This window comes from Pongo pygmaeus, chromosome 1, assembly GCF_028885625.2.
Source record: "Pongo pygmaeus isolate AG05252 chromosome 1, NHGRI_mPonPyg2-v2.0_pri, whole genome shotgun sequence".
Lineage (NCBI taxonomy): Eukaryota > Metazoa > Chordata > Mammalia > Primates > Hominidae > Pongo > Pongo pygmaeus.
This window is the reverse complement of record NC_072373.2, coordinates 20699800-20722163: the sequence shown is the minus strand read 5'-3', so window position 1 is coordinate 20722163 and position 22364 is coordinate 20699800. Positions and strand designations below refer to the sequence as shown.

The 22364-nt window shown below is 68.1% G+C and overlaps 10 non-coding genes across 10 annotated transcripts; all 10 read right to left on the bottom strand.

Annotated features, from left to right (window-relative positions):
* Window positions 1–1189: 1189 nt before the first annotated feature.
* LOC129022464 (5S ribosomal RNA) lies at window positions 1190–1308 on the bottom strand. The gene has a single exon (XR_008496437.1). It is a non-coding gene; the product is annotated as a 5S ribosomal RNA (ribosomal RNA).
* Window positions 1309–3463: 2155 nt separating this feature from the next.
* On the bottom strand, window positions 3464–3582 carry LOC129022455 (5S ribosomal RNA). Its single transcript, XR_008496434.1, has one exon. It is a non-coding gene; the product is annotated as a 5S ribosomal RNA (ribosomal RNA).
* Window positions 3583–5755: 2173 nt separating this feature from the next.
* On the bottom strand, window positions 5756–5874 carry LOC129022419 (5S ribosomal RNA). The gene has a single exon (XR_008496416.1). It is a non-coding gene; the product is annotated as a 5S ribosomal RNA (ribosomal RNA).
* A 2182-nt stretch (window positions 5875–8056) lies between these two features.
* On the bottom strand, window positions 8057–8175 carry LOC129022374 (5S ribosomal RNA). The gene has a single exon (XR_008496395.1). It is a non-coding gene; the product is annotated as a 5S ribosomal RNA (ribosomal RNA).
* Window positions 8176–10332: 2157 nt separating this feature from the next.
* On the bottom strand, window positions 10333–10451 carry LOC129022445 (5S ribosomal RNA). Its single transcript, XR_008496428.1, has one exon. It is a non-coding gene; the product is annotated as a 5S ribosomal RNA (ribosomal RNA).
* Window positions 10452–12625: 2174 nt separating this feature from the next.
* LOC129022287 (5S ribosomal RNA) lies at window positions 12626–12744 on the bottom strand. Its single transcript, XR_008496342.1, has one exon. It is a non-coding gene; the product is annotated as a 5S ribosomal RNA (ribosomal RNA).
* A 2145-nt stretch (window positions 12745–14889) lies between these two features.
* On the bottom strand, window positions 14890–15008 carry LOC129022451 (5S ribosomal RNA). The gene has a single exon (XR_008496433.1). It is a non-coding gene; the product is annotated as a 5S ribosomal RNA (ribosomal RNA).
* A 2173-nt stretch (window positions 15009–17181) lies between these two features.
* Window positions 17182–17300, bottom strand: LOC129022321 (5S ribosomal RNA). The gene has a single exon (XR_008496356.1). It is a non-coding gene; the product is annotated as a 5S ribosomal RNA (ribosomal RNA).
* A 2182-nt stretch (window positions 17301–19482) lies between these two features.
* On the bottom strand, window positions 19483–19601 carry LOC129022284 (5S ribosomal RNA). The gene has a single exon (XR_008496341.1). It is a non-coding gene; the product is annotated as a 5S ribosomal RNA (ribosomal RNA).
* Window positions 19602–21758: 2157 nt separating this feature from the next.
* On the bottom strand, window positions 21759–21877 carry LOC129022439 (5S ribosomal RNA). Its single transcript, XR_008496426.1, has one exon. It is a non-coding gene; the product is annotated as a 5S ribosomal RNA (ribosomal RNA).
* Window positions 21878–22364: the final 487 nt, after the last annotated feature.

The following is a 22364-nucleotide window of genomic DNA, read 5'->3' as shown; positions in this document are numbered from 1 at the left end:
GATAGAGCCTTCGAGAGGAAGCGCCCGGCTCCGGTAGGCAGCGCCCTTTTGAGCAGGCCGGGATAGGGTGGAGGGGGCTTGGGCTGCGCCAGAACACGGGGGCCAGGCGGTCCCTGTGAGAGGACCAACGGAGCGCTGAGACGGGCTTTTACTTGGCTGAATTGCTTGCTTTGGAGGTGGGTTTCGTAGGTTCCTTCCTTTCTTGGCACCACCCTGTGCTCTGGGTGCCTTGCGGCGGGCCCCGGGATTTGCAGAGTGCGCCCGCCCGCCCGTTTGGCGGGAGCCGTGGCACCGGGCGGGGCCGGAGGCCTGGGTCTCTGGCGTGTCCTCGGGACTGGTGTTGACACGAAGTGGGGGGCCGTTGGGAATCTGGGTGCACAGGGACTGTTTTCCTGGTGGCTGGCGAAGCAATGTCCTTCCCCCGGGTGAAGCAGCCTGTGCGTTCCGGAGCCGAGGTCTGGGCTGGCGCCTGTGGCACCCGCTGCCCCTGCCCGCCCATTCCCCCGGTTTGGAAGGTTGCGACGACGGCGCGCCGCCCTTTGGGTGAATTGAATGGCCTGGGCGTTCCGGGAGCGGGAAGGCACCGCGAACGGCAGGGGACCCGCGCCTGCGGCTCTGGGGTCCGGCCCCCTGCCCTCCCAGGCTGGAGCCCGGCTCCTGGCGGGGCGGCGGCGAGGCGGAAGCGGTGGGATGCTGCTGCCCGGCGTGTAATAGGGGCGGACCCCCAGGAGGAGGTCTCCGGCTGGGCTGCGGCGGAGGTGTAGGTGGGCGATAAAGGGGGAGCAGAGCGAGGGGAGGTTGGGGAGCATGGTGACCGTAGGGGGAAGGGAGGCAGCGGGGAAGCCAAAAAACCCTGCAGGAGGCCGGGCGGGCGCGGTGGCTCCCGCCTGTAATCCCAGCACTGTGGGTGGGAGGCCGAGGCGGGTGGATCACCAGGTGAGGAGGTAGAGACCATCCCGGCTAACAGGGTGAAACCCCGTCTCTACGCAAAATAGAAAAAAAATCAGCCGGGCGTGGTGGCGGGCGCCTGCAGTCCCAGCTACTCGGGAGGCTGGGGCCGGAGAAGGGCGTGAACCCGGGAGGCGGAGCTTGCAGTGAGCCGAGATGGCGCCGCTGCACTCCAGCCTGGGCGGCAGAGCGAGACTCCGTCTGGAAGAAGAGGAAAGAAAAAGCAAAAAGCCAAAGAAAAAGCCTACAGCACCCGGTATTCCCAGGCGGTCTCCCATCCAAGTACTAACCAGGCCCGACCCTGCTTAGCTTCCGAGATCAGACGAGATCGGGCGCGTTCAGGGTGGTATGGCCGTAGACGCCGAGACAGGCGCCTGGCTGCCCCAAGAGCCCGGCCCAGCCATGCCCGCCGGATTGCAGCCGTCACCGCCAGCCCGGGGCAGCGGGGCTCGGATCGGGGACCCCCGAGCCGCTCGCCCGCGGCCTTCCCCCGGCTCCCCAGCTCCCGAGCTTCCACCACATGGGGCTCGCTCGGAACAGGGAGTGCTCCGAGGCGTCAGGGCCCAGGGCCCACGATCCTGGGACCCCCTCCTGGTCCTCCGCCCTGCCGCGGAGGTGGCGTTTTGGGTCCCTCGCCGCTCAGGCGCTCCCGCGAGGCCCCCTCTTGCCCCACCCACCCAGAGCCGTCAGGGCTGGCCAAGGGCGACCAGCCGGCCGGGACGCGCGGGGCCTTTCTCTCCCAACGCCCCCAGCACGGTCGCGTGTCCCGACCAAGGCCCGTCCGGCCGGTGGGCAAGAGGGCGCGGGGGCGGGTAGCGGGTCGGGGGGGTGGCCCCGCTTTGCCCCGGGCTGCCACTAGAGGCGGCGGCCTGATCCCGGGTGAGAGGGGCTGAGAGAAACCCAGACACACCCCGCCACCACCAGGAGCAAATCCACTCCCCCACACACAGACACACACGGGCGCGCTCGCACGCGCGGGCGCTCTCTCGCACACGCACGCACGCACGCGCGCGCGCACACGCACACACACACACACACACACAGACTCACCCACTCAGACGCACACACACACACACAGACACACACACACGTACACACACACACGCGGCTTGAAGGAGAGCAAGGACGAGATGGATGGAGAGATAGAAACCGAGGGAGGGAGAGAGACAGCGATCGAGAGAGACAGGGGAGGGGGAGAGGGAAGGAGACAGACAGAGAGGCTGAGAAAGAGACAGGGACAGAGAAAGAGAGACAGACAGAGAGACAGAGGGAAGACGACAGAAGTAGCGCGAGGTCCAGGGGGAAACCTAGAAGAGAGAGGCGGAGGGAGCTAGAGAGCGAGAGCGATAGAGCCTTCGAGAGGAAGCGCCCGGCTCCGGTAGGCAGCGCCCTTTTGAGTAGGCCGGGATAGGGTGGAGGGGGCTTGGGCTGCGCCAGAACACGGGGGCCAGGCGGTCCCTGTGAGAGGACCAACGGAGCGCTGAGACGGGCTTTTACTTGGCTGAATTGCTTGCTTTGGAGGTGGGTTTCGTAGGTTCCTCCCTTTCTTGGCACCACCCTGTGCTCTGGGTGCCTTGCGGCGGGCCCCGGGATTTGCAGAGTGCGCCCGCCCGCCCGTTTGGCGGGAGCCGTGGCACCGGGCGGGGCCGGAGGCCTGGGTCTCTGGCGTGTCCTCGGGACTGGTGTTGACACGAAGTGGGGGGCCGTTGGGAATCCGGGTGCACAGGGACTGTTTTCCTGGTGGCTGGCGAAGCAATGTCCTTCCCCCGGGTGAAGCAGCCCGTGCGTTCCGGAGCCGAGGTCTGGGCTGGCGCCTGTGGCACCCGCTGCCCCTGCCCGCCCCTTCCCCCGGTTTGGAAGGTTGCGACGACGGCGCGCCGCCCGGTGGGTGAATTGAATGGCCTGGGCGTTCCGGGAGCGGGAAGGCACCGCGAACGGCAGGGGACCCGCGCCTGCGGCTCTGGGGTCCGGCCCCCTGCCCTCCCAGGCTGGAGCCGGGCTCCTGGCGGGGCGGCGGCGAGGCGGAAGCGGTGGGATGCTGCTGCCCGGCGTGTAATAGGGGCGGACCCCCAGGAGGAGGTCTCCGGCTGGGCTGCGGCGGAGGTGTAGGTGGGCGATAAAGGGGGAGCAGAGCGAGGGGAGGTTGGGGAGCATGGTGACCGTAGGGGGAAGGGAGGCAGCGGGGAAGCCAAAAAAGCCTGCAGGAGGCCGGGCGGGCGCGGTGGCTCCCGCCTGTAATCCCAGCACTGTGGGTGGGAGGCCGAGGCGGGTGGATCACCAGGTGAGGAGGTAGAGACCATCCCGGCTAACAGGGTGAAACCCCGTCTCTACGCAAAATAGAAAAAAAATCAGCCGGGCGTGGTGGCGGGCGCCTGCAGTCCCAGCTACTCGGGAGGCTGGGGCCGGAGAAGGGCGTGAACCCGGGAGGCGGAGCTTGCAGTGAGCCGAGATGGCGCCGCTGCACTCCAGCCTGGGCGGCAGAGCGAGACTCCGTCTGGAAGAAGAGGAAAGAAAAAGCCTACAGCACCCGGTATTCCCAGGCGGTCTCCCATCCAAGTACTAACAAGGCCCGACCCTGCTTAGCTTCCGAGATCAGACGAGATCAGGCGCGTTCAGGGTGGTATGGCCGTAGACGCCGACACAGGCGCCTGGCTGCCCCAAGAGCCCGGCCCAGCCATGCCCGCCGGATTGCAGCCGTCACCGCCTGCCGGGGCCGCGGGGCTCGGATCGGGGACCCCCGAGCCGCTCGCCCGCGGCCTTCCCCCGGCTCCCCAGCTCCCGAGCTTCCACCACATGGGGCCCGCTTGGAACAGGGAGTGCTCCGAGGCGTCAGCGCCCAGGGCCCACGATCCCGGGACCCCCTCCTGGTCCTCCCCCCTGCCGCGGAGGTGGCGTTTTGGGTCCCTCGCCGCTCAGGCGCTCCCGCGAGGCCCCCTCTTGCCCCACCCACCCAGAGCCGTCAGGGCTGGCCAAGGGCGACCAGCCGGCCGGGCCTCGCGGGGCCTTTCTCTCCCAACGCCCCCAGCACGGTCGCGTGTCCCGACCAAGGCCCGTCCGGCCGGTGGGCAAGAGGGCGCGGGGGCGGGTAGCGGGTCGGGGGGGTGGCCCCGCTTTGCCCCGGGCTGCCACTAGAGGCGGCGGCCTGATCCCGGGTGAGAGGGGCTGAGAGAAACCCAGACACACCCCGCCACCACCAGGAGCAAATCCACTCCCCCACACACAGACACACCCGGGCCCGCTCGCACGCGCGGGCGCTCGCTCGCACACGCACGCACGCACGCGCGCGCGCACACGCGCACACACACACACACACACAGACTCACCCACTCAGACGCACACACGCACACACAGACACACACACACGTACACACACACACGCGGCTTGAAGGAGAGCAAGGACGAGATGGATGGAGAGATAGAAACCGAGGGAGGGAGAGAGACAGCGATCGAGAGAGACAGGGGAGGGGGAGAGGGAAGGAGACAGACAGAGAGGCTGAGAAAGAGACAGGGACAGAGAAAGAGAGACAGACAGAGAGACAGAGGGAAGACGACAGAAGTAGCGCGAGGTCCAGGGGGAATCCTAGAAGAGACAGGCGGAGGGAGCTAGAGAGCGAGAGCGATAGAGCCTTCGAGAGGAAGCGCCCGGCTCCGGTAGGCAGCGCCCTTTTGAGTAGGCCGGGATAGGGTGGAGGGGGCTTGGGCTGCGCCAGAACACGGGGGCCAGGCGGTCCCTGTGAGAGGACCAACGGAGCGCTGAGACGGGCTTTTACTTGGCTGAATTGCTTGCTTTGGAGGTGGGTTTCGTAGGTTCCTTCCTTTCTTGGCACCACCCTGTGCTCTGGGTGCCTTGCGGCGGGCCCCGGGATTTGCAGAGTGCGCCCGCCCGCCCGTTTGGCGGGAGCCGTGGCACCGGGCGGGGCCGGAGGCCTGGGTCTCTGGCGTGTCCTCGGGACTGGTGTTGACACGAAGTGGGGGGCCGTTGGGAATCCGGGTGCACAGGGACTGTTTTCCTGGTGGCTGGCGAAGCAATGTCCTTCCCCCGGGTGAAGCAGCCCGTGCGTTCCGGAGCCGAGGTCTGGGCTGGCGCCTGTGGCACCCGCTGCCCCTGCCCGCCCCTTCCCCCGGTTTGGAAGGTTGCGACGACGGCGCGCCGCCCGGTGGGTGAATTGAATGGCCTGGGCGTTCCGGGAGCGGGAAGGCACCGCGAACGGCAGGGGACCCGCGCCTGCGGCTCTGGGGTCCGGCCCCCTGCCCTCCCAGGCTGGAGCCGGGCTCCTGGCGGGGCGGCGGCGAGGCGGAAGCGGTGGGATGCTGCTGCCCGGCGTGTAATAGGGGCGGACCCCCAGGAGGAGGTCTCCGGCTGGGCTGCGGCGGAGGTGTAGGTGGGCGATAAAGGGGGAGCAGAGCGAGGGGAGGTTGGGGAGCATGGTGACCGTAGGGGGAAGGGAGGCAGCGGGGAAGCCAAAAAAGCCTGCAGGAGGCCGGGCGGGCGCGGTGGCTCCCGCCTGTAATCCCAGCACTGTGGGTGGGAGGCCGAGGCGGGTGGATCACCAGGTGAGGAGGTAGAGACCATCCCGGCTAACAGGGTGAAACCCCGTCTCTACGCAAAATAGAAAAAAAATCAGCCGGGCGTGGTGGCGGGCGCCTGCAGTCCCAGCTACTCGGGAGGCTGGGGCCGGAGAAGGGCGTGAACCCGGGAGGCGGAGCTTGCAGTGAGCCGAGATGGCGCCGCTGCACTCCAGCCTGGGCGGCAGAGCGAGACTCCGTCTGGAAGAAGAGGAAAGAAAAAGCAAAAAGCCAAAGAAAAAGCCTACAGCACCCGGTATTCCCAGGCGGTCTCCCATCCAAGTACTAACCAGGCCCGACCCTGCTTAGCTTCCGAGATCAGACGAGATCGGGCGCGTTCAGGGTGGTATGGCCGTAGACGCCGAGACAGGCGCCTGGCTGCCCCAAGAGCCCGGCCCAGCCATGCCCGGCGGATTGCAGCCGTCACCGCCAGCCCGGGGCCGCGGGGCTCGGATCGGGGACCCCCGAGCCGCTCGCCCGCGGCCTTCCCCCGGCTCCCCAGCTCCCGAGCTTCCAACACATGGGGCTCGCTCGGAACAGGGAGTGCTCCGAGGCGTCAGGGCCCAGGGCCCACGATCCTGGGACCCCCTCCTGGTCCTCCGCCCTGCCGCGGAGGTGGCGTTTTGGGTCCCTCACCGCTCAGGCGCTCCCGCGAGGCCCCCTCTTGCCCCACCCACCCAGAGCCGTCAGGGCTGGCCAAGGGCGACCAGCCGGCCGGGCCGCGCGGGGCCTTTCTCTCCCAACGCCCCCAGCACGGTCGCGTGTCCCGACCAAGGCCCGTCCGGCCGGTGGGCAAGAGGGCGCGGGGGCGGGTAGCGGGTCGGGGGGGTGGCCCCGCTTTGCCCCGGGCTGCCACTAGAGGCGGCGGCCTGATCCCGGGTGAGAGGGGCTGAGAGAAACCCAGACACACCCCGCCACCACCAGGAGCAAATCCACTCCCCCACACACAGACACACCCGGGCGCGCTCGCACGCGCGGGCGCTCGCTCGCACACGCACGCACGCACGCGCGCGCGCACACGCACACACACACACACACACACACACACACAGATTCACCCACTCAGACGCACACACACACACACAGACACACACACACGTACACACACACACGCGGCTTGAAGGAGAGCAAGGACGAGATGGATGGAGAGATAGAAACCGAGGGAGGGAGAGAGACAGCGATCGAGAGAGACAGGGGAGGGGGAGAGGGAAGGAGACAGACAGAGAGGCTGAGAAAGAGACAGGGACAGAGAAAGAGAGACAGACAGAGAGACAGAGGGAAGACGACAGAAGTAGCGCGAGGTCCAGGGGGAATCCTAGAAGAGAGAGGCGGAGGGAGCTAGAGAGCGAGAGCGATAGAGCCTTCGAGAGGAAGCGCCCGGCTCCGGTAGGCAGCGCCCTTTTGAGCAGGCCGGGATAGGGTGGAGGGGGCTTGGGCTGCGCCAGAACACGGGGGCCAGGCGGTCCCTGTGAGAGGACCAACGGAGCGCTGAGACGGGCTTTTACTTGGCTGAATTGCTTGCTTTGGAGGTGGGTTTCGTAGGTTCCTTCCTTTCTTGGCACCACCCTGTGCTCTGGGTGCCTTGCGGCGGGCCCCGGGATTTGCAGAGTGCGCCCGCCCGCCCGTTTGGCGGGAGCCGTGGCACCGGGCGGGGCCGGAGGCCTGGGTCTCTGGCGTGTCCTCGGGACTGGTGTTGACACGAAGTGGGGGGCCGTTGGGAATCCGGGTGCACAGGGACTGTTTTCCTGGTGGCTGGCGAAGCAATGTCCTTCCCCCGGGTGAAGCAGCCCGTGCGTTCCGGAGCCGAGGTCTGGGCTGGCGCCTGTGGCACCCGCTGCCCCTGCCCGCCCCTTCCCCCGGTTTGGAAGGTTGCGACGACGGCGCGCCGCCCGGTGGGTGAATTGAATGGCCTGGGCGTTCCGGGAGCGGGAAGGCACCGCGAACGGCAGGGGACCCGCGCCTGCGGCTCTGGGGTCCGGCCCCCTGCCCTCCCAGGCTGGAGCCGGGCTCCTGGCGGGGCGGCGGCGAGGCGGAAGCGGTGGGATGCTGCTGCCCGGCGTGTAATAGGGGCGGACCCCCAGGAGGAGGTCTCCGGCTGGGCTGCGGCGGAGGTGTAGGTGGGCGATAAAGGGGGAGCAGAGCGAGGGGAGGTTGGGGAGCATGGTGACCGTAGGGGGAAGGGAGGCAGCGGGGAAGCCAAAAAAGCCTGCAGGAGGCCGGGCGGGCGCGGTGGCTCCCGCCTGTAATCCCAGCACTGTGGGTGGGAGGCCGAGGCGGGTGGATCACCAGGTGAGGAGGTAGAGACCATCCCGGCTAACAGGGTGAAACCCCGTCTCTACGCAAAATAGAAAAAAAATCAGCCGGGCGTGGTGGCGGGCGCCTGCAGTCCCAGCTACTCGGGAGGCTGGGGCCGGAGAAGGGCGTGAACCCGGGAGGCGGAGCTTGCAGTGAGCCGAGATGGCGCCGCTGCACTCCAGCCTGGGCGGCAGAGCGAGACTCCGTCTGGAAGAAGAGGAAAGAAAAAGCAAAAAGCCAAAGAAAAAGCCTACAGCACCCGGTATTCCCAGGCGGTCTCCCATCCAAGTACTAACCAGGCCCGACCCTGCTTAGCTTCCGAGATCAGACGAGATCGGGCGCGTTCAGGGTGGTATGGCCGTAGACGCCGAGACAGGCGCCTGGCTGCCCCAAGAGCCCGGCCCAGCCATGCCCGCCGGATTGCAGCCGTCACCGCCAGCCCGGGGCCGCGGGGCTCGGATCGGGGACCCCCGAGCCGCTCGCCCGCGGCCTTCCCCCGGCTCCCCAGCTCCCGAGCTTCCACCACATGGGGCTCGCTCGGAACAGGGAGTGCTCCGAGGCGTCAGGGCCCAGGGCCCACGATCCTGGGACCCCCTCCTGGTCCTCCGCCCTGCCGCGGAGGTGGCGTTTTGGGTCCCTCGCCGCTCAGGCGCTCCCGCGAGGCCCCCTCTTGCCCCACCCACCCAGAGCCGTCAGGGCTGTCCAAGGGCGACCAGCCGGCCGGGCCGCGCGGGGCCTTTCTCTCCCAACGCCCCCAGCACGGTCGCGTGTCCCGACCAAGGCCCGTCCGGCCGGTGGGCAAGAGGGCGCGGGGGCGGGTAGCGGGTCGGGGGGGTGGCCCCGCTTTGCCCCGGGCTGCCACTAGAGGCGGCGGCCTGATCCCGGGTGAGAGGGGCTGAGAGAAACCCAGACACACCCCGCCACCACCAGGAGCAAATCCACTCCCCCACACACAGACACACACGGGCGCGCTCGCACGCGCGGGCGCTCTCTCGCACACGCACGCACGCACGCGCGCGCGCGCACACGCACACACACACACACACACACAGACTCACCCACTCAGACGCACACACACACACACAGACACACACACACGTACACACACACACGCGGCTTGAAGGAGAGCAAGGACGAGATGGATGGAGAGATAGAAACCGAGGGAGGGAGAGAGACAGCGATCGAGAGAGACAGGGGAGGGGGAGAGGGAAGGAGACAGACAGAGAGGCTGAGAAAGAGACAGGGACAGAGAAAGAGAGACAGACAGAGAGACAGAGGGAAGACGACAGAAGTAGCGCGAGGTCCAGGGGGAAACCTAGAAGAGAGAGGCGGAGGGAGCTAGAGAGCGAGAGCGATAGAGCCTTCGAGAGGAAGCGCCCGGCTCCGGTAGGCAGCGCCCTTTTGAGCAGGCCGGGATAGGGTGGAGGGGGCTTGGGCTGCGCCAGAACACGGGGGCCAGGCCGTCCCTGTGAGAGGACCAACGGAGCGCTGAGACGGGCTTTTACTTGGCTGAATTGCTTGCTTTGGAGGTGGGTTTCGTAGGTTCCTCCCTTTCTTGGCACCACCCTGTGCTCTGGGTGCCTTGCGGCGGGCCCCGGGATTTGCAGAGTGCGCCCGCCCGCCCGTTTGGCGGGAGCCGTGGCACCGGGCGGGGCCGGAGGCCTGGGTCTCTGGCGTGTCCTCGGGACTGGTGTTGACACGAAGTGGGGGGCCGTTGGGAATCCGGGTGCACAGGGACTGTTTTCCTGGTGGCTGGCGAAGCAATGTCCTTCCCCCGGGTGAAGCAGCCCGTGCGTTCCGGAGCCGAGGTCTGGGCTGGCGCCTGTGGCACCCGCTGCCCCTGCCCGCCCCTTCCCCCGGTTTGGAAGGTTGCGACGACGGCGCGCCGCCCGGTGGGTGAATTGAATGGCCTGGGCGTTCCGGGAGCGGGAAGGCACCGCGAACGGCAGGGGACCCGCGCCTGCGGCTCTGGGGTCCGGCCCCCTGCCCTCCCAGGCTGGAGCCGGGCTCCTGGCGGGGCGGCGGCGAGGCGGAAGCGGTGGGATGCTGCTGCCCGGCGTGTAATAGGGGCGGACCCCCAGGAGGAGGTCTCCGGCTGGGCTGCGGCGGAGGTGTAGGTGGGCGATAAAGGGGGAGCAGAGCGAGGGGAGGTTGGGGAGCATGGTGACCGTAGGGGGAAGGGAGGCAGCGGGGAAGCCAAAAAAGCCTGCAGGAGGCCGGGCGGGCGCGGTGGCTCCCGCCTGTAATCCCAGCACTGTGGGTGGGAGGCCGAGGCGGGTGGATCACCAGGTGAGGAGGTAGAGACCATCCCGGCTAACAGGGTGAAACCCCGTCTCTACGCAAAATAGAAAAAAAATCAGCCGGGCGTGGTGGCGGGCGCCTGCAGTCCCAGCTACTCGGGAGGCTGGGGCCGGAGAAGGGCGTGAACCCGGGAGGCGGAGCTTGCAGTGAGCCGAGATGGCGCCGCTGCACTCCAGCCTGGGCGGCAGAGCGAGACTCCGTCTGGAAGAAGAGGAAAGAAAAAGCCTACAGCACCCGGTATTCCCCGGCGGAATCCCATCCAAGTACTAACCAGGCCCGACCCTGCTTAGCTTCCGAGATCAGACGAGATCGGGCGCGTTCAGGGTGGTATGGCCGTAGACGCCGAGACAGGCGCCTGGCTGCCCCAAGAGCCCGGCCCAGCCATGCCCGCCGGATTGCAGCCGTCACCGCCAGCCCGGGGCCGCGGGGCTCGGATCGGGGACCCCCGAGCCGCTCGCCCGCGGCCTTCCCCCGGCTCCCCAGCTCCCGAGCTTCCACCACATGGGGCTCGCTCGGAACAGGGAGTGCTCCGAGGCGTCAGGGCCCAGGGCCCACGATCCTGGGACCCCCTCCTGGTCCTCCGCCCTGCCGCGGAGGTGGCGTTTTGGGTCCCTCGCCGCTCAGGCGCTCCCGCGAGGCCCCCTCTTGCCCCACCCACCCAGAGCCGTCAGGGCTGTCCAAGGGCGACCAGCCGGCCGGGCCGCGCGGGGCCTTTCTCTCCCAACGCCCCCAGCACGGTCGCGTGTCCCGACCAAGGCCCGTCCGGCCGGTGGGCAAGAGGGCGCGGGGGCGGGTAGCGGGTCGGGGGGGTGGCCCCGCTTTGCCCCGGGCTGCCACTAGAGGCGGCGGCCTGATCCCGGGTGAGAGGGGCTGAGAGAAACCCAGACACACCCCGCCACCACCAGGAGCAAATCCACTCCCCCACACACAGACACACACGGGCGCGCTCGCAAGCGCGGGCGCTCTCTCGCACACGCACGCACGCACGCGCGCGCGCACACGCACACACACAAACACACACACAGACTCACCCACTCAGACGCACACACACACACACAGACACACACACACGTACACACACACACGCGGCTTGAAGGAGAGCAAGGACGAGATGGATGGAGAGATAGAAACCGAGGGAGGGAGAGAGACAGCGATCGAGAGAGACAGGGGAGGGGGAGAGGGAAGGAGACAGACAGAGAGGCTGAGAAAGAGACAGGGACAGAGAAAGAGAGACAGACAGAGAGACAGAGGGAAGACGACAGAAGTAGCGCGAGGTCCAGGGGGAAACCTAGAAGAGAGAGGCGGAGGGAGCTAGAGAGCGAGAGCGATAGAGCCTTCGAGAGGAAGCGCCCGGCTCCGGTAGGCAGCGCCCTTTTGAGCAGGCCAGGATAGGGTGGAGGGGGCTTGGGCTGCGCCAGAACACGGGGGCCAGGCGGTCCCTGTGAGAGGACCAACGGAGCGCTGAGACGGGCTTTTACTTGGCTGAATTGCTTGCTTTGGAGGTGGGTTTCGTAGGTTCCTCCCTTTCTTGGCACCACCCTGTGCTCTGGGTGCCTTGCGGCGGGCCCCGGGATTTGCAGAGTGCGCCCGCCCGCCCGTTTGGCGGGAGCCGTGGCACCGGGCGGGGCCGGAGGCCTGGGTCTCTGGCGTGTCCTCGGGACTGGTGTTGACACGAAGTGGGGGGCCGTTGGGAATCCGGGTGCACAGGGACTGTTTTCCTGGTGGCTGGCGAAGCAATGTCCTTCCCCCGGGTGAAGCAGCCCGTGCGTTCCGGAGCCGAGGTCTGGGCTGGCGCCTGTGGCACCCGCTGCCCCTGCCCGCCCCTTCCCCCGGTTTGGAAGGTTGCGACGACGGCGCGCCGCCCGGTGGGTGAATTGAATGGCCTGGGCGTTCCGGGAGCGGGAAGGCACCGCGAACGGCAGGGGACCCGCGCCTGCGGCTCTGGGGTCCGGCCCCCTGCCCTCCCAGGCTGGAGCCGGGCTCCTGGCGGGGCGGCGGCGAGGCGGAAGCGGTGGGATGCTGCTGCCCGGCGTGTAATAGGGGCGGACCCCCAGGAGGAGGTCTCCGGCTGGGCTGCGGCGGAGGTGTAGGTGGGCGATAAAGGGGGAGCAGAGCGAGGGGAAGTTGGGGAGCATGGTGACCGTAGGGGGAAGGGAGGCAGCGGGGAAGCCAAAAAAGCCTGCAGGAGGCCGGGCGGGCGCGGTGGCTCCCGCCTGTAATCCCAGCACTGTGGGTGGGAGGCCGAGGCGGGTGGATCACCAGGTGAGGAGGTAGAGACCATCCCGGCTAACAGGGTGAAACCCCGTCTCTACGCAAAATAGAAAAAAAATCAGCCGGGCGTGGTGGCGGGCGCCTGCAGTCCCAGCTACTCGGGAGGCTGGGGCCGGAGAAGGGCGTGAACCCGGGAGGCGGAGCTTGCAGTGAGCCGAGATGGCGCCGCTGCACTCCAGCCTGGGCGGCAGAGCGAGACTCCGTCTGGAAGAAGAGGAAAGAAAAAGCAAAAAGCCAAAGAAAAAGCCTACAGCACCCGGTATTCCCAGGCGGTCTCCCATCCAAGTACTAACCAGGCCCGACCCTGTTTAGCTTCCGAGATCAGACGAGATCGGGCGCGTTCAGGGTGGTATGGCCGTAGACACCAAGACAGGCGCCTGGCTGCCCCAAGAGCCCGGCCCAGCCATGCCCGGCGGATTGCAGCCGTCACCGCCAGCCCGGGGCCGCGGGGCTCGGATCGGGGACCCCCGAGCCGCTCGCCCGCGGCCTTCCCCCGGCTCCCCAGCTCCCGAGCTTCCACCACATGGGGCTCGCTCGGAACAGGGAGTGCTCCGAGGCGTCAGGGCCCAGGGCCCACGATCCTGGGACCCCCTCCTGGTCCTCCGCCCTGCCGCGGAGGTGGCGTTTTGGGTCCCTCACCGCTCAGGCGCTCCCGCGAGGCCCCCTCTTGCCCCACCCACCCAGAGCCGTCAGGGCTGGCCAAGGGCGACCAGCCGGCCGGGCCGCGCGGGGCCTTTCTCTCCCAACACCCCCAGCACGGTCGCGTGTCCCGACCAAGGCCCGTCCGGCCGGTGGGCAAGAGGGCGCGGGGGCGGGTAGCGGGTCGGGGGGGTGGCCCCGCTTTGCCCCGGGCTGCCACTAGAGGCGGCGGCCTGATCCCGGGTGAGAGGGGCTGAGAGAAACCCAGACACACCCCGCCACCACCAGGAGCAAATCCACTCCCCCACACACAGACACACCCGGGCGCGCTCACACGCACGCACGCACGCGCGCGCGCGCACGCACACACACACACACACACACACACACACACACAGATTCACCCACTCAGACGCACACACACACACACAGACACACACACACGTACACACACACACGCGGCTTGAAGGAGAGCAAGGATGAGATGGATGGAGAGATAGAAACCGAGGGAGGGAGAGAGACAGCGATCGAGAGAGACAGGGGAGGGGGAGAGGGAAGGAGACAGACAGAGAGGCTGAGAAAGAGACAGGGACAGAGAAAGAGAGACAGACAGAGAGACAGAGGGAAGACGACAGAAGTAGCGCGAGGTCCAGGAGGAATCCTAGAAGAGAGAGGCGGAGGGAGCTAGAGAGCGAGAGCGATAGAGCCTTCGAGAGGAAGCGCCCGGCTCCGGTAGGCAGCGCCCTTTTGAGCAGGCCGGGATAGGGTGGAGGGGGCTTGGGCTGCGCCAGAACACGGGGGCCAGGCGGTCCCTGTGAGAGGACCAACGGAGCGCTGAGACGGGCTTTTACTTGGCTGAATTGCTTGCTTTGGAGGTGGGTTTCGTAGGTTCCTTCCTTTCTTGGCACCACCCTGTGCTCTGGGTGCCTTGCGGCGGGCCCCGGGATTTGCAGAGTGCGCCCGCCCGCCCGTTTGGCGGGAGCCGTGGCACCGGGCGGGGCCGGAGGCCTGGGTCTCTGGCGTGTCCTCGGGACTGGTGTTGACACGAAGTGGGGGGCCGTTGGGAATCCGGGTGCACAGGGACTGTTTTCCTGGTGGCTGGCGAAGCAATGTCCTTCCCCCGGGTGAAGCAGCCCGTGCGTTCCGGAGCCGAGGTCTGGGCTGGCGCCTGTGGCACCCGCTGCCCCTGCCCGCCCCTTCCCCCGGTTTGGAAGGTTGCGACGACGGCGCGCCGCCCGGTGGGTGAATTGAATGGCCTGGGCGTTCCGGGAGCGGGAAGGCACCGCGAACGGCAGGGGACCCGCGCCTGCGGCTCTGGGGTCCGGCCCCCTGCCCTCCCAGGCTGGAGCCGGGCTCCTGGCGGGGCGGCGGCGAGGCGGAAGCGGTGGGATGCTGCTGCCCGGCGTGTAGTAGGGGCGGACCCCCAGGAGGAGGTCTCCGGCTGGGCTGCGGCGGAGGTGTAGGTGGGCGATAAAGGGGGAGCAGAGCGAGGGGAGGTTGGGGAGCATGGTGACCGTAGGGGGAAGGGAGGCAGCGGGGAAGCCAAAAAAGCCTGCAGGAGGCCGGGCGGGCGCGGTGGCTCCCGCCTGTAATCCCAGCACTGTGGGTGGGAGGCCGAGGCGGGTGGATCACCAGGTGAGGAGGTAGAGACCATCCCGGCTAACAGGGTGAAACCCCGTCTCTACGCAAAATAGAAAAAAAATCAGCCGGGCGTGGTGGCGGGCGCCTGCAGTCCCAGCTACTCGGGAGGCTGGGGCCGGAGAAGGGCGTGAACCCGGGAGGCGGAGCTTGCAGTGAGCCGAGATGGCGCCGCTGCACTCCAGCCTGGGCGGCAGAGCGAGACTCCGTCTGGAAGAAGAGGAAAGAAAAAGCCTACAGCACCCGGTATTCCCAGGCGGTCTCCCATCCAAGTACTAACAAGGCCCGACCCTGCTTAGCTTCCGAGATCAGACGAGATCAGGCGCGTTCAGGGTGGTATGGCCGTAGACGCCGACACAGGCGCCTGGCTGCCCCAAGAGCCCGGCCCAGCCATGCCCGCCGGATTGCAGCCGTCACCGCCTGCCGGGGCCGCGGGGCTCGGATCGGGGACCCCCGAGCCGCTCGCCCGCGGCCTTCCCCCGGCTCCCCAGCTCCCGAGCTTCCACCACATGGGGCCCGCTTGGAACAGGGAGTGCTCCGAGGCGTCAGCGCCCAGGGCCCACGATCCCGGGACCCCCTCCTGGTCCTCCCCCCTGCCGCGGAGGTGGCGTTTTGGGTCCCTCGCCGCTCAGGCGCTCCCGCGAGGCCCCCTCTTGCCCCACCCACCCAGAGCCGTCAGGGCTGGCCAAGGGCGACCAGCCGGCCGGGCCTCGCGGGGCCTTTCTCTCCCAACGCCCCCAGCACGGTCGCGTGTCCCGACCAAGGCCCGTCCGGCCGGTGGGCAAGAGGGCGCGGGGGCGGGTAGCGGGTCGGGGGGGTGGCCCCGCTTTGCCCCGGGCTGCCACTAGAGGCGGCGGCCTGATCCCGGGTGAGAGGGGCTGAGAGAAACCCAGACACACCCCGCCACCACCAGGAGCAAATCCACTCCCCCACACACAGACACACCCGGGCCCGCTCGCACGCGCGGGCGCTCGCTCGCACACGCACGCACGCACGCGCGCGCGCACACGCGCACACACACACACACACACAGACTCACCCACTCAGACGCACACACGCACACACAGACACACACACACGTACACACACACACGCGGCTTGAAGGAGAGCAAGGACGAGATGGATGGAGAGATAGAAACCGAGGGAGGGAGAGAGACAGCGATCGAGAGAGACAGGGGAGGGGGAGAGGGAAGGAGACAGACAGAGAGGCTGAGAAAGAGACAGGGACAGAGAAAGAGAGACAGACAGAGAGACAGAGGGAAGACGACAGAAGTAGCGCGAGGTCCAGGGGGAATCCTAGAAGAGACAGGCGGAGGGAGCTAGAGAGCGAGAGCGATAGAGCCTTCGAGAGGAAGCGCCCGGCTCCGGTAGGCAGCGCCCTTTTGAGTAGGCCGGGATAGGGTGGAGGGGGCTTGGGCTGCGCCAGAACACGGGGGCCAGGCGGTCCCTGTGAGAGGACCAACGGAGCGCTGAGACGGGCTTTTACTTGGCTGAATTGCTTGCTTTGGAGGTGGGTTTCGTAGGTTCCTTCCTTTCTTGGCACCACCCTGTGCTCTGGGTGCCTTGCGGCGGGCCCCGGGATTTGCAGAGTGCGCCCGCCCGCCCGTTTGGCGGGAGCCGTGGCACCGGGCGGGGCCGGAGGCCTGGGTCTCTGGCGTGTCCTCGGGACTGGTGTTGACACGAAGTGGGGGGCCGTTGGGAATCCGGGTGCACAGGGACTGTTTTCCTGGTGGCTGGCGAAGCAATGTCCTTCCCCCGGGTGAAGCAGCCCGTGCGTTCCGGAGCCGAGGTCTGGGCTGGCGCCTGTGGCACCCGCTGCCCCTGCCCGCCCCTTCCCCCGGTTTGGAAGGTTGCGACGACGGCGCGCCGCCCGGTGGGTGAATTGAATGGCCTGGGCGTTCCGGGAGCGGGAAGGCACCGCGAACGGCAGGGGACCCGCGCCTGCGGCTCTGGGGTCCGGCCCCCTGCCCTCCCAGGCTGGAGCCGGGCTCCTGGCGGGGCGGCGGCGAGGCGGAAGCGGTGGGATGCTGCTGCCCGGCGTGTAATAGGGGCGGACCCCCAGGAGGAGGTCTCCGGCTGGGCTGCGGCGGAGGTGTAGGTGGGCGATAAAGGGGGAGCAGAGCGAGGGGAGGTTGGGGAGCATGGTGACCGTAGGGGGAAGGGAGGCAGCGGGGAAGCCAAAAAAGCCTGCAGGAGGCCGGGCGGGCGCGGTGGCTCCCGCCTGTAATCCCAGCACTGTGGGTGGGAGGCCGAGGCGGGTGGATCACCAGGTGAGGAGGTAGAGACCATCCCGGCTAACAGGGTGAAACCCCGTCTCTACGCAAAATAGAAAAAAAATCAGCCGGGCGTGGTGGCGGGCGCCTGCAGTCCCAGCTACTCGGGAGGCTGGGGCCGGAGAAGGGCGTGAACCCGGGAGGCGGAGCTTGCAGTGAGCCGAGATGGCGCCGCTGCACTCCAGCCTGGGCGGCAGAGCGAGACTCCGTCTGGAAGAAGAGGAAAGAAAAAGCAAAAAGCCAAAGAAAAAGCCTACAGCACCCGGTATTCCCAGGCGGTCTCCCATCCAAGTACTAACCAGGCCCGACCCTGCTTAGCTTCCGAGATCAGACGAGATCGGGCGCGTTCAGGGTGGTATGGCCGTAGACGCCGAGACAGGCGCCTGGCTGCCCCAAGAGCCCGGCCCAGCCATGCCCGGCGGATTGCAGCCGTCACCGCCAGCCCGGGGCCGCGGGGCTCGGATCGGGGACCCCCGAGCCGCTCGCCCGCGGCCTTCCCCCGGCTCCCCAGCTCCCGAGCTTCCAACACATGGGGCTCGCTCGGAACAGGGAGTGCTCCGAGGCGTCAGGGCCCAGGGCCCACGATCCTGGGACCCCCTCCTGGTCCTCCGCCCTGCCGCGGAGGTGGCGTTTTGGGTCCCTCACCGCTCAGGCGCTCCCGCGAGGCCCCCTCTTGCCCCACCCACCCAGAGCCGTCAGGGCTGGCCAAGGGCGACCAGCCGGCCGGGCCGCGCGGGGCCTTTCTCTCCCAACGCCCCCAGCACGGTCGCGTGTCCCGACCAAGGCCCGTCCGGCCGGTGGGCAAGAGGGCGCGGGGGCGGGTAGCGGGTCGGGGGGGTGGCCCCGCTTTGCCCCGGGCTGCCACTAGAGGCGGCGGCCTGATCCCGGGTGAGAGGGGCTGAGAGAAACCCAGACACACCCCGCCACCACCAGGAGCAAATCCACTCCCCCACACACAGACACACCCGGGCGCGCTCGCACGCGCGGGCGCTCGCTCGCACACGCACGCACGCACGCGCGCGCGCACACGCACACACACACACACACACACACACACACAGATTCACCCACTCAGACGCACACACACACACACAGACACACACACACGTACACACACACACGCGGCTTGAAGGAGAGCAAGGACGAGATGGATGGAGAGATAGAAACCGAGGGAGGGAGAGAGACAGCGATCGAGAGAGACAGGGGAGGGGGAGAGGGAAGGAGACAGACAGAGAGGCTGAGAAAGAGACAGGGACAGAGAAAGAGAGACAGACAGAGAGACAGAGGGAAGACGATAGAAGTAGCGCGAGGTCCAGGGGGAATCCTAGAAGAGAGAGGCGGAGGGAGCTAGAGAGCGAGAGCGATAGAGCCTTCGAGAGGAAGCGCCCGGCTCCGGTAGGCAGCGCCCTTTTGAGCAGGCCGGGATAGGGTGGAGGGGGCTTGGGCTGCGCCAGAACACGGGGGCCAGGCGGTCCCTGTGAGAGGACCAACGGAGCGCTGAGACGGGCTTTTACTTGGCTGAATTGCTTGCTTTGGAGGTGGGTTTCGTAGGTTCCTTCCTTTCTTGGCACCACCCTGTGCTCTGGGTGCCTTGCGGCGGGCCCCGGGATTTGCAGAGTGCGCCCGCCCGCCCGTTTGGCGGGAGCCGTGGCACCGGGCGGGGCCGGAGGCCTGGGTCTCTGGCGTGTCCTCGGGACTGGTGTTGACACGAAGTGGGGGGCCGTTGGGAATCCGGGTGCACAGGGACTGTTTTCCTGGTGGCTGGCGAAGCAATGTCCTTCCCCCGGGTGAAGCAGCCCGTGCGTTCCGGAGCCGAGGTCTGGGCTGGCGCCTGTGGCACCCGCTGCCCCTGCCCGCCCCTTCCCCCGGTTTGGAAGGTTGCGACGACGGCGCGCCGCCCGGTGGGTGAATTGAATGGCCTGGGCGTTCCGGGAGCGGGAAGGCACCGCGAACGGCAGGGGACCCGCGCCTGCGGCTCTGGGGTCCGGCCCCCTGCCCTCCCAGGCTGGAGCCGGGCTCCTGGCGGGGCGGCGGCGAGGCGGAAGCGGTGGGATGCTGCTGCCCGGCGTGTAATAGGGGCGGACCCCCAGGAGGAGGTCTCCGGCTGGGCTGCGGCGGAGGTGTAGGTGGGCGATAAAGGGGGAGCAGAGCGAGGGGAGGTTGGGGAGCATGGTGACCGTAGGGGGAAGGGAGGCAGCGGGGAAGCCAAAAAAGCCTGCAGGAGGCCGGGCGGGCGCGGTGGCTCCCGCCTGTAATCCCAGCACTGTGGGTGGGAGGCCGAGGCGGGTGGATCACCAGGTGAGGAGGTAGAGACCATCCCGGCTAACAGGGTGAAACCCCGTCTCTACGCAAAATAGAAAAAAAATCAGCCGGGCGTGGTGGCGGGCGCCTGCAGTCCCAGCTACTCGGGAGGCTGGGGCCGGAGAAGGGCGTGAACCCGGGAGGCGGAGCTTGCAGTGAGCCGAGATGGCGCCGCTGCACTCCAGCCTGGGCGGCAGAGCGAGACTCCGTCTGGAAGAAGAGGAAAGAAAAAGCAAAAAGCCAAAGAAAAAGCCTACAGCACCCGGTATTCCCAGGCGGTCTCCCATCCAAGTACTAACCAGGCCCGACCCTGCTTAGCTTCCGAGATCAGACGAGATCGGGCGCGTTCAGGGTGGTATGGCCGTAGACGCCGAGACAGGCGCCTGGCTGCCCCAAGAGCCCGGCCCAGCCATGCCCGCCGGATTGCAGCCGTCACCGCCAGCCCGGGGCCGCGGGGCTCGGATCGGGGACCCCCGAGCCGCTCGCCCGCGGCCTTCCCCCGGCTCCCCAGCTCCCGAGCTTCCACGACATGGGGCTCGCTCGGAACAGGGAGTGCTCCGAGGCGTCAGGGCCCAGGGCCCACGATCCTGGGACCCCCTCCTGGTCCTCCGCCCTGCCGCGGAGGTGGCGTTTTGGGTCCCTCGCCGCTCAGGCGCTCCCGCGAGGCCCCCTCTTGCCCCACCCACCCAGAGCCGTCAGGGCTGTCCAAGGGCGACCAGCCGGCCGGGCCGCGCGGGGCCTTTCTCTCCCAACGCCCCCAGCACGGTCGCGTGTCCCGACCAAGGCCCGTCCGGCCGGTGGGCAAGAGGGCGCGGGGGCGGGTAGCGGGTCGGGGGGGTGGCCCCGCTTTGCCCCGGGCTGCCACTAGAGGCGGCGGCCTGATCCCGGGTGAGAGGGGCTGAGAGAAACCCAGACACACCCCGCCACCACCAGGAGCAAATCCACTCCCCCACACACAGACACACACGGGCGCGCTCGCACGCGCGGGCGCTCTCTCGCACACGCACGCACGCACGCGCGCGCGCGCACACGCACACACACACACACACACACAGACTCACCCACTCAGACGCACACACACACACACAGACACACACACACGTACACACACACACGCGGCTTGAAGGAGAGCAAGGACGAGATGGATGGAGAGATAGAAACCGAGGGAGGGAGAGAGACAGCGATCGAGAGAGACAGGGGAGGGGGAGAGGGAAGGAGACAGACAGAGAGGCTGAGAAAGAGACAGGGACAGAGAAAGAGAGACAGACAGAGAGACAGAGGGAAGACGACAGAAGTAGCGCGAGGTCCAGGGGGAAACCTAGAAGAGAGAGGCGGAGGGAGCTAGAGAGCGAGAGCGATAGAGCCTTCGAGAGGAAGCGCCCGGCTCCGGTAGGCAGCGCCCTTTTGAGCAGGCCGGGATAGGGTGGAGGGGGCTTGGGCTGCGCCAGAACACGGGGGCCAGGCCGTCCCTGTGAGAGGACCAACGGAGCGCTGAGACGGGCTTTTACTTGGCTGAATTGCTTGCTTTGGAGGTGGGTTTCGTAGGTTCCTCCCTTTCTTGGCACCACCCTGTGCTCTGGGTGCCTTGCGGCGGGCCCCGGGATTTGCAGAGTGCGCCCGCCCGCCCGTTTGGCGGGAGCCGTGGCACCGGGCGGGGCCGGAGGCCTGGGTCTCTGGCGTGTCCTCGGGACTGGTGTTGACACGAAGTGGGGGGCCGTTGGGAATCCGGGTGCACAGGGACTGTTTTCCTGGTGGCTGGCGAAGCAATGTCCTTCCCCCGGGTGAAGCAGCCCGTGCGTTCCGGAGCCGAGGTCTGGGCTGGCGCCTGTGGCACCCGCTGCCCCTGCCCGCCCCTTCCCCCGGTTTGGAAGGTTGCGACGACGGCGCGCCGCCCGGTGGGTGAATTGAATGGCCTGGGCGTTCCGGGAGCGGGAAGGCACCGCGAACGGCAGGGGACCCGCGCCTGCGGCTCTGGGGTCCGGCCCCCTGCCCTCCCAGGCTGGAGCCGGGCTCCTGGCGGGGCGGCGGCGAGGCGGAAGCGGTGGGATGCTGCTGCCCGGCGTGTAATAGGGGCGGACCCCCAGGAGGAGGTCTCCGGCTGGGCTGCGGCGGAGGTGTAGGTGGGCGATAAAGGGGGAGCAGAGCGAGGGGAGGTTGGGGAGCATGGTGACCGTAGGGGGAAGGGAGGCAGCGGGGAAGCCAAAAAAGCCTGCAGGAGGCCGGGCGGGCGCGGTGGCTCCCGCCTGTAATCCCAGCACTGTGGGTGGGAGGCCGAGGCGGGTGGATCACCAGGTGAGGAGGTAGAGACCATCCCGGCTAACAGGGTGAAACCCCGTCTCTACGCAAAATAGAAAAAAAATCAGCCGGGCGTGGTGGCGGGCGCCTGCAGTCCCAGCTACTCGGGAGGCTGGGGCCGGAGAAGGGCGTGAACCCGGGAGGCGGAGCTTGCAGTGAGCCGAGATGGCGCCGCTGCACTCCAGCCTGGGCGGCAGAGCGAGACTCCGTCTGGAAGAAGAGGAAAGAAAAAGCCTACAGCACCCGGTATTCCCCGGCGGAATCCCATCCAAGTACTAACCAGGCCCGACCCTGCTTAGCTTCCGAGATCAGACGAGATCGGGCGCGTTCAGGGTGGTATGGCCGTAGACGCCGAGACAGGCGCCTGGCTGCCCCAAGAGCCCGGCCCAGCCATGCCCGCCGGATTGCAGCCGTCACCGCCAGCCCGGGGCCGCGGGGCTCGGATCGGGGACCCCCGAGCCGCTCGCCCGCGGCCTTCCCCCGGCTCCCCAGCTCCCGAGCTTCCACCACATGGGGCTCGCTCGGAACAGGGAGTGCTCCGAGGCGTCAGGGCCCAGGGCCCACGATCCTGGGACCCCCTCCTGGTCCTCCGCCCTGCCGCGGAGGTGGCGTTTTGGGTCCCTCGCCGCTCAGGCGCTCCCGCGAGGCCCCCTCTTGCCCCACCCACCCAGAGCCGTCAGGGCTGTCCAAGGGCGAACAGCCGGCCGGGCCGCGCGGGGCCTTTCTCTCCCAACGCCCCCAGCACGGTCGCGTGTCCCGACCAAGGCCCGTCCGGCCGGTGGGCAAGAGGGCGCGGGGGCGGGTAGCGGGTCGGGGGGGTGGCCCCGCTTTGCCCCG